Raw genomic sequence first — 11,146 nt, 5'->3', positions numbered from 1 at the left:
TATTTGTAACACATATAATCAACAAAGAATTTGTATCCAGAACACAAATTTTCTATTCTAAATTTTTTCTAAGATGAATAGTAAACCCAGTTTGGTTTGTCTGCCTTTTTCTTACTTTAAACCTTTTTAAGGACCTGGGTGTACTAAAAAATATGTCACAAACAAAATTCCTAGGTGTCGCTAATAGCAGCAGTATACCAACAGAGCACGCACGATAGTAACATAAACACTCATCTGGTTTACAGCGTTTCTATTCTAGACTAATCAACCAAATGGAGGGGGATGGAGCTTAAATGTATGCATGGTATACATAATTAGTGCAATTAGCCCCCTTTTTAAACAAATTCCATTTCACTGGGTCATTCCTTAAAAATTCAAACTACTTATTTTTCTTCATTAAGTTGCCCTTTCAAATGAAACTCATTTAAAGCTGCCTAATAGATAAAATACCTCAATCTGTACCACTTTTATCAAAACGCATTGAATGTTTATGCCTATATCAGCAATTCTAAGCATGATGCTATATGTGTAGTGATTTTTCTGATTTTTCTAACCAAGTTCAATGAGTTTCAAAGATTGTGAAATTGTTGAGCAGGCACTGGAGAAAAAGATGGCACCAGTTCAAATTTCCTGGAGAGTTTAAGACACTTCGTCTAACCTGAATAATTTACTCCTAAATAATTCTTAATTCTAAGAGGGCAAATAAAAGTAATGCTAAGCATTTCATTAATATTTCCTATATTCAAATTGTAGCTATGAGACGCTAAAGGGTTTCCTGGAAAAGTTTTATGGTACCTTTGGGCCTCATATAATTGATACATACTTTGTACTTAGGTTCATTTTTAAAGGTTTGAATCATTATTTTCCTATTTTGAATTATCATGGCTCTATGATCACAGTTGAGAGATAACCTGATATGTTATTTAATGTCAGTTTTTAGGAAAGAGTCCCTTCTAAAATAATAATATTCCCACAGTGAATATGACCCGCTTAATAAGTGATTTTCTAGCACAGTTTTGCTACAAATACAATAACTGTTCCTCCTGTAAGGCATTCTAAGTTTATAAGAGAAATTCTAGATTTGCTAGACTAATGACACACTGATAAAGACTTTAAGTAGAATAATGATTATGGTTATCTTTCTGAACTTGTAACTTTTCCCTTTCAAGGAAAACAAATAATCATGGAAAATGAAAATGCATGGCACTTACATGGAATTCAAGAGAAGATCTACGGAAAAACTAAAATTTCGAGTCATTGACAAAGCAACAAAATATCTCCAAGGAAAAGGCAAAAAAAAAAATAGGCAAAGGATAGATACAAAACATCATTATCACCTAACTTAACAAGGTACTTAAAGTTCTCCGTGATCTCTGAGAGCGCTTCGTACAAGGATGTGAATGCACAGTTTCCAGTAACGTATCTCTATAATAGCTTAATGAAGCACGAGAAAACAAAGGATACATGTGCAAAAATTATTGGAATTATTTTTATTCATTAATTGTGCGTACTTATCTTCTACAAATCAATGAGCAAGAGCATTATGTGGCTTAAAAAATATTAGACCAGGTGTTGGAAGACTATATCTGGCCTGATTCTGCTACGGATGAATGTAAGCAAGAGAGAAAGAAAAAAATCAGCTGGGACTGCTCTCTGGGACTTGTTTTTCTTTTCTATAAAAAGAGAAGTGTCGACCAGTCTGACATTCTGTGAATTTATGATAATCGCAAAATCAATTTACATGTATTCTTTTTTGGTTTTTTTAAACAGAAGTATAATTATGCCATTGTGCAGCATGCTTTTTTAAAAAAACAAATCATAGACATTTAAGAAACAAGTCTAAGAGCCAAGATATTTTATTCCAGTGGATAAAATACAAAGACGTAGCGTTGATCAGAAATACTGTACAGAGTTCATCACACAGTAAATAGTGCTTTCGATGACATCACCCATGATTCCTCTCATCCACATAAACTTTCCTTGTCTGAACTCCTCACAACCAATAACTTCTACTACTCCGCTAATTGTTTTCTGTATAGAACTGTCTCTCCAACTAGTTAAGTGTATTGTCAACGCAGCACTGGTATTCAACCTTGGTCTACCAATCACTAGCCTGGGCAAGTTCTCACATCTGGCTTAGCCACAATTTCTTCATCTGAAAAATTAGTGTAATACCACAGCCCTTGTGGGACTGTTGTAAAGATGATAAAGATGTTGTAAAGATGATAGTAAAGCTCTTGCTTATGAGAGGTAAATAGTTAGCAGAAGGCACTTACATTTCATTCTTTACCCTCCCTAGATCCCTAATCACAAACAGGAAAGGATCTTACATATGTCTTTGGCATTCCACAGAGCCCTTAATGATGCCAAGCCCCCAGAAGACATTGAAATATTTGTTGCATTATTGACTTAAAAGCATTTATTGATAACCAACTTGTGTCAGGCTTTGGGTAGGCATGGGGAGAAAATTAAAATGAAGAAGAATGTCACAGCTCTTTCACTGAAGATTTCTAAATCAGCTAGACACCACATAATAAGGATATTCGAAGTATGAAGTAATTTTAACATAACTTGGAATAACTGTGACTGGAGGTCGACCAAAGTATTTAAAAATACAAAAAGAAAACAACAAAAATGCATAGTAGTACCTAAATAGGAAAGATTTTAGGCTATGGCCATTGTTTCTCTCCCTAAATGAAAATGTCCCTTGGAATTAAACTCTAATGGGCAAAATGTGAATATTTGTCTAATTGAAAACCTGTTTTCTTTTTCTTGGAGCAGGAATCACAGGAAAAACATAGCAGAGATTCAAGTTCCATGATAAAGGAGAAAAAACAAAATGGGTTTTCATAGATGGAATGAAATCATGTTTCCATGGGAACCCTGAACTGGTTTGTTGCAGCCCAACTTAAGTTGGCAATTTTGGCTAACTTCAACTATAAAAATAAATTTGGCATCTTAGAAAATTTACCCATCTTATCATGAATGTAATTTTCAAATGATAGCTTAATACATGAAAAGCATCTCACTGGATTAAAGACATATTTTTAAATTTCTTTAATCATTACCAACTTCACCTGGCAAAGATATCATTTAAACTGGAAACATACCCGATGAACTGAGCTTCGCCAGCATAAACAGAATCTAGAATATGGTTGTCCTCTGATTTTAAGGTTGGAACAAAAACAGGGACAAGGACTTCCTCTATTTCAGACTAGCAGAGTCTGTGGGTTTAATAGTTTTTACTGAATCATGATAACCAAAATAGACTCAACATCTTATCCCAAATAAGCAAGGCTACATTTTTTTATTTAGATTTTCTTTCTCCAAATTCGAGATCCATTTGATCACTGGCATATGGTTGTTAGACCACAAGGCAGATGCCAAAATGTTTATGTTTTATAGTAATAATTTCAAAAATATTTCTGTCCTATGGTTTACATTTATTAAAGGTTTTTCCCTTATTTAAGGACCTCATTATTATACAGGGATTGGGTCCACACTTTGAATTTTCTTCATATGTGTTCCTTTTTGCATGACCTCGTGCTTTTAGATACAATAAGTAAGAAGAGCCAAAGACCAGGCAAATATATACCTGAACAATCAATTCTGAATAAATCCATCCAGTCATACAACTTTGATCAGCTCTTCACCACATCCAGTAACTATCTCACAATCACATTTAACTAAAGTTTGGCCTCCTATGTGTTATCTATATGACAATTCCAAAACTGGGAAACTTACAATTAATTCTTAAAGGATCATTTTTCCTTTGACTCTTTTACTTGCATGTTTCTTTCTCTCCTTTTCTTTAGCGCCAAGCTTCATGAAAGAGCGGTCTTCATTTGTCTTCCTCCATTTCCTCAACTCCTGCTGAAGCTCCATTCCACTGCAATCCAATGTCTGACTCTAGCACTCTACTTAAACTGTGCTTGTTAAGGGTACCAGTGGTTCCTAATTGTCAAATTAAGTCAAATCTTTCTGCTCATCTTTCTTAACCTTCCTGCATTTGGCTCCTATAGGTGGCCTTTTTAATCAAAACTTCCTCCTTAAGGCCTCCTTGACACCACTCTCCCTGAGAGTGACTTATTTTCAGAGTTCTCTAAGAGTCCCTCCTACTGTCCTTTATGTGTTTAGGTTCCTGGGGTTTAGTCAAGAGCCTCAACTTTTCTTATCCTCCAAACTCTTACTGGGAAACATCATCCTTCCCTACGGCATTAAGTATCACTTTGACACAACGGAATCACAAATTTTTATCTCCAGAACATACTTAACTCATTCACTCGAGTCCATTTTTCAATAATTATACACAAAAGTCTGGTAACATCAACTTTTAAACAGCCAACATACATCTCAGTTTCAACAAATCTTGAAGTGAGCTCAAAATCTACTCTTAAAAAATTGCTATTCTTTCTATTTCCTACTCAAGTAATGACTCTACCATTTACCCAGCTATCCTAAATCAGAACCATGAGTGTCTTCCACAAGCTATTTTCTTTCCATCCTCTTTCAAAACTAATGATAAAATCCTCAAGATTCTGCCTATTTGCCCTACATCCAGTGCCACTATCACAGGCTGGGGCTTTATCATCTCATACTAACCCATACTGCTGAAATAGATGCAGAAGAAGCATTTGATAATTTCAACCTTCATTCATTACTTGCAAATATGCCACAACAATTCATTATTCCAAAATAAGTGACTTTTTTTAATATGATAGAACCAAAAATCTTTAGCAAACATAATAATTTGTGGTAAAATGTTAGAAGAATTCTCTTTGAATAAAGCCAGAAATAATTCAAGGATGCCTGCATCAGCACTGCTGCTTAGCACTGTAACAGACACTCGGAGAAAATACAAGAAAAATAAGGTGTGAGATTGAGAAAGGAATAAAATTATCAATATCATTAGGGAAAATTATCTAAATAAAAAATCTACATAAAAAAATTTACAGATTTCAGCAAAACTAAGCTTTTAAATATCAAATACCATTCGCTGATTCTAGCAGTAAGAAATTCAAAAATGTATCTTTAAAGATATTCACAACAGCATGTCTAGGGTGCATAAAACAAAATTATAATCGAAGGACAAAAACTTCTAAATATATAGAAAAAGAAATCCATTCATATGGCAAGACAATATCATAAAGATGATAGATTTTTCTCAAATTAACCTAAATATTCAATGCAATTCCCATCAAAACCCAGATGTTTTGAGTTTAACTATGGGTGTGGAACTTGATAAGCTCATCAAACATTTCAAATGGAAGAAAAATGGGCCCAAATTAGCCAAGACAATTTTAAGGAAGAAAAATAAGAAGGAATAGGTTTATACTACCAGATATCAAATTTTATTTTAAAAAGTATAGTAATTATAAAGACTCAATATTGACAAACATTTAGACTACAACAGGGGCTCTGAATAAAGATCCTAGAAGTAAACTCACCTATATAAGGGAACTGGCTATAAGAGAAGTAGCATTATAAATGAGTTGGAAGAGATGGACTATTGAATAAATGTGCTGTGATAATTGGTAATCATATGGGGCAGGGGAAATATAGATAAAATTATGCCCCTAATCACACAATATACTCAAGCCAAGTACAGATGGATTAAAGACCTAAACGCATAAAGCAAAACTTTAAAACTCTTAGAAGAATGTATAGGATGTCTTTTACTGAGGAAGGAAGAAATTTATATGTTCCTAACAAAAGACATCATAAAGTTAGAAGAAAAACCTAACCTGGAATAAAATATTTGCCATGTACATTTCTAACCAAAGATTGGTGTTGTAGCTATATAAAGAAAGCCTACACTCAATAAGAAAAATATAAATAATCCAATAAGACATTAGGTAAAGATTATGAACAAGAAACTCAAATAAGAGGAATCCTAGATGTCCAATATGAAAATAAGAGTAATCTTGACAACAGGAAAATACAAACTAAAGCAAAATACTATTCACATCCACAAAAAATATGTTAACAACAAAAGCTAAAGAGGATGTAGGAAAATTCATGCTCCTAAAGAGATAATACACTGGTACACTCAATTGAAGAGCAATTTACAATGCATAGTAAAGTTGAAAAAAGCATATCCTACAATATTATGATTCTATTTCAAGGAGTACACTCTGAAAAATATACCTATATACGCAAGGAGACATCAAGGAGACATCTATATCACTGTAGCATATGTGTAAATGGGGAAAAAAAAAATGGAAACAGCCTAATTGTCCATCAGTAAGAAAGTGAATTAAACCCTAGCTATTTCAAGACAGTAAAAATGGATAGAACATAGAGTTACATGTACAATATAATGTTAAGTGAAAATAGTAAGTTCCAGGAAGAAATAAACAGTATGATGCTATCATATAAATTTTAAAATTTACAAAGTAATAATTTATGTTGTTTGGGAGCACATACATATATAGTAAAAGTACAAACGTATCCATTGGAATAACATACAGCAAGCTTCAGACAGTGATGATTTCTGGGTTTGAAGAGATGAAGAAAGGCATGGGGCTAGTTCTTTAGCTATTTATCTGCAACTTCACTACTTTAAAAAAGACAGACCTATCTAAAGTAAATAAATATAAGTGACAGGTTCATTGGTATTTCATATTATTTTTCTATGTGTTTAAAATATTCCCTAATTAAAGTTTTTTAAGTTAAATCTTTTAATGTCTTCCTATTGCTTCCGAGACACAGCTCTAGTTCCTTCTCAAACAAGCCTTTTCATGATGTGGCCCCACCTACCATTCAAGAATCACCAGTGTCCACTCTTGCTAAACATCACAATCCTTGTGGTACCTTCCATGTGATCTTTCCCACTGTCTGAGAGAATTAGGATTCTGCGTCACACTGAAACTTCAGAGGACGTCTGATATAAGAATCATTTGTATACATGTGCATATTCCTCCAACAAAATGTGAGTTTCTTGAGGACAGGGATATTATCTGAGTTTTCTCTCCCTCCCAGTGGGTTTCATGGTGCTTTCATATATTAGAAATTTTATAAATGGGGGATTAATGGATATATATACAGACAGCCATTGCTGAATGCTAGCCTCGTTTCCCACCAGTGTTTGGTTCTTGGAGAGATAGTCTTTGCCCGTAAAGTCTTGGGCATAAACCACAATTGTCCAACTCTGGGGTACTCAGAGTTTGGGTGGCCTCTCTCTCTCCTCCTACAGGCTTACTATCCCAGATTTCTAGTTTTCAAAGACTGGAGCTACCACTTATACTATACCTGTACTCTCCTTGGGCCTCCCGTTCCTGACTCATACCCTCTATCTGCAGAAGTGTCCATCATCCCACCTGGCAGTGCAATTACCTATAGATCAAGTTGGAAACAGTTTTGGATATTTGCGCAAATCTAGGCATTTCTGTATTTTCCTGCACATACTGCTAGAAACCTAGTTGAAAGAGTATAGGCTTTCAGTTAAAATAGATTTAAATTCTTATCTAACATTTACTGTGTGATGTAAACAAGTTTCTTCATCTCTCTGACTCTTACTTTCCTTCTCTCTAAAATCAAGAAGAAATCTACCCTATCTACCTTGAAGAGCTGTTGTGAATGCTAAACAAAATGGCATAAAAGCACCTTGGAAAGTCTCACCCATTGTAAGAACTCTATTTTTCCTTTCCTTCTCCTTAAATTATTTAACACCAGGATTTGCAAAAATATGAGTGGAAAAACAAATGATTCCTATAGTTGAAAAGAATCCCCCTTTCCTGAATACTGACAGTGCATTGTCTGCAAATTTTAAGCAGGCACCTATCATTTTCTTGTAAGGTAATACACATTCGTGTGTATGTATGTATCTCCCAGTTGCCCGACTAGCTGTGAGTTCCTAGAGGGCAGGGTTTAAAACAACTAATTCCCTACGCCACGCTATGCTTTACGTGTTACAGGCAATCAGTTAGATATTTTGATGGCTCACCTACCACTGGTAAGATATTTGGTTTTATTTTTTCTACAGTGGTGAGAGATTTTTGCTAATCTATGTGAACTTTCTGAGATGACTTCTCTTGGGGTCACATATCAGTGGAATGATTGGCTAGAAAATGTGTACAGAAAGCGGTTGTGGAATGCTATAAAGTCAAGGCAAATGGGACCTATTCCCACACTAGTGGCCATGTTCCAACCAACCGACCCAGCCAGCCCGGATACCATCCAACCCCACAGAGAAGACCAATATTATTATTCTTGGAGAAGAGTTTACTTGTAGAAAATTCATATTTTAGCTTTGAAACTGAGAACCAAGTAAAGACAAAAGGTGACACAACAAAAGATAAAAACAGCAAAAAGATATCCATCCCCTGCTCACACACAAAATTTCCTTTTTGGCCAAGGATGTCTTTAAAGCCCAAACTATACTAGGATGACTCAGAGAGGTGCTGAGAATCTCACTCTCTCTCATTCTACTCCGTTCTCCAAATAATTCCCATTGGAATCATCAACAAAGCCTCTTGATTATGGTCAACCTCACACAGATGTGAGGCTCAATAATTGTACACAGCCAATGCTAGGTCAGCATTATGCACTGCCTCTGACTAAGGGAAGATTCCAGTTCAATTCTGTCTCTAGTGACCTGTATGGTCTTGGAGCTATATTTTCTTAACACGTGTCTTTTTACCCAGGCCAAAACTTCTTAACACATGAGGGCTAAGCTGGATTTTTCCACACCTGTTTGAATTTTTAAACAAATGATGAAAAAATTTATGAGATCATTTGCCTCAACATCTTTCATATTTTTAAAACAACAAGATAATTATAGTCACTTCTCTCTGAAAATTATGTCAGAAAATTAATTCGTATATTTAGAAGGTGAGTCCTAATTACATATTCCAAAGCAATTTACAACTATTTCCTGTATTAAGCAAACATATCATATTCAGTGGTACTCATATGTTTCAAATGTGTACGTTCTTATAAAAATGTGACCAGTCCATATTTTTAAGAGACTTTTTAAGGTGTTCAGTTTGAGTGCTAATTATAAAATATATAAGTTTCAAAGTAAGAACAGATAATATTGGAGAGTAATGCTCTCAAATATGATGAAAGTATGATATTGGATTTTTTAAATTAAAATAAGATTTCTATGAATGGACACTATATGAGTTTCACTGAATGATGTCCTCTGTCTGGACAACTGGACAGGTGAATTAAGAGGACTCCGTTTGGTGGGGTCCCACTGCTGGGTCATCTGAAGCCAAACTACCAATTAAGTCAAGGCTTTATCTCACCAGGTTAGAATAGAAATCCAGCGCAACTGTGGGCTCTACAGTAGCGACAACCAAGAATTGACCTTTCTCAGAGACTCAGAAGAGTATGCATGTAATACATTTAATGAAGAAGAAACTCCCTATGAAGAGAAAAATAAAGGGAATGGCCTTTAAGAAAAAATGAAGCAAATGACTGAAAGGTACCAGAAAGTCCTTCCAACATAATTTCATTATTTAACAGATAAGAAGCTGGAGCTTAATCAGGTTAAATATTCTAACCAATATTAAATGTGGCAACAGAGCCAACATCAGAACCTAGGTCCACTGGTTCCCAAAACAGTGTTCTCTCTCATCTACCATACTGCCTCCCTTAATGGGGAAACGGATTAATGTTATTGCTCTAGAAGCAACCTGTAGGAGTCAGTCCATGGTTTAAACATGAAGAAGGCTTCTATTCTCATGCAGTATCCCAGAAACCTCAAGACAACTCCACCAACTCCTCAACCCAGAGCAGAACCAGCCCACTCCAGTCCTGGCTCTACAAAGCTTCAGATACGTGATCCTCTTGGTCACCGGGCCCCTCTGACAGCTGGAGGCCACATATGTATACAGAGATGGGAGGCCAATTCTATTCCATCTCACTGTCATGAAGATTAAATGTGACAATGAAAGCTCAAGAGTTTCACATATTGTGACATGCTATAGAAAGTACTAAAAATTCTGTGTCCCAAGTGAGAAGATACCCATTCCTTGATTTATACTATAAAACTATCTGAATACAATTTGGTACCTTTTTCTTTAAAGAGGAATGAATTAAAAATATTTATGGAACACTAGCTTGGTACAAATTATTAGGAAGTACCCAAACTTGTGTGAGGTACCTTGCTCTCAAAGTAGAGAGAAAACATGCTCAATGAATATTCTTATACTCCTGACTGTTCTCCAAAATTATTTTCAGCCTTAAAAGTAGTTCACTTTGTAAAAAAGAAACTATAAGAAAAACTTCAGAATAATTTCATGAAAGTCGTGAATCATATCACTATTTCGTTCTGAGTACATTTCCCAACATTTCTTAAAATCAAAAAAACTTTTCCTCACCTACATAATAAAATCAGCACATGGGTCGTCATTGCTCTATATCTACAAAGCAACAGCTCCCTCTTAGATGGAAAAAAAATGCATCCTCTATTCATTTCAGTCACAGAGAAAGCCGCCAGTATATTGCACTCTGCAGTTCCTATCACATGAGCACCATTTTAAAATAATTTCTCTTTTCCTTGTGTGAAATAAGAGTTGTTACATAACTTCTTGAAATGCCTTTTAATTCTTGGAGTATTGTGTCTCCTCTCTTCACATTGAATATGTTATAAAATATTGAACGCACCTGTTTGGGGTTTTTGAACTGGTATTTACTCTTTCATATTTGTTTTTAAATCTTGGAATTGAATTATTTTCAGAAGTAAAACTAAAAGGATTTTCCTTCTTGTGCTGTCTTTGTCCAGACATAATTTTAGTATTTCTCTTTGTCCATATAAAGTGGGAAGAAAAAAGATTAAATTGGTTTAAGCGCATATTTAAGTACTCCAAGTGACTGACTAAATCAGTGATTAGGTTAGTGCCACTGACACTTGCTCTTGGAGAAGAGTTATTCTAGGAGTTGTCCCCATTATGATTTTGCATTGAAAAGCCTACCGACATGGGCGGAGTATTGCAAAGATAAAGTGGTAAAAGCTGTTACAAATTAAAATTACTTAAATCTGATTTGGTTTACAAAAAATTAGCAAAAACTGCAATAAAACATCTATTGTCTTAATGAAGCGTATCTACCCTTTGTGATATCATCAGGATAATTTCCATTACATAGTTAAGACAGCATTTTGTCAAGCAGCTGACTTTTGTTGCAATGAAAATTTTGC

General features: G+C 34.8%; 1 protein-coding gene across 5 annotated transcripts in view; it reads right to left on the bottom strand.

The window, feature by feature from the left end:
* Positions 1–11,146, bottom strand: part of COL21A1 (collagen type XXI alpha 1 chain) — a 169,141-nt gene that overhangs the window by 127,134 nt on the left and 30,861 nt on the right. The gene's annotated exons all lie outside the window — the stretch shown is intronic.

This window comes from Equus quagga, chromosome 15, assembly GCF_021613505.1.
Source record: "Equus quagga isolate Etosha38 chromosome 15, UCLA_HA_Equagga_1.0, whole genome shotgun sequence".
Taxonomy (NCBI): domain Eukaryota; kingdom Metazoa; phylum Chordata; class Mammalia; order Perissodactyla; family Equidae; genus Equus; species Equus quagga.
This window is presented reverse-complemented; position numbering and strand designations above follow the sequence as displayed.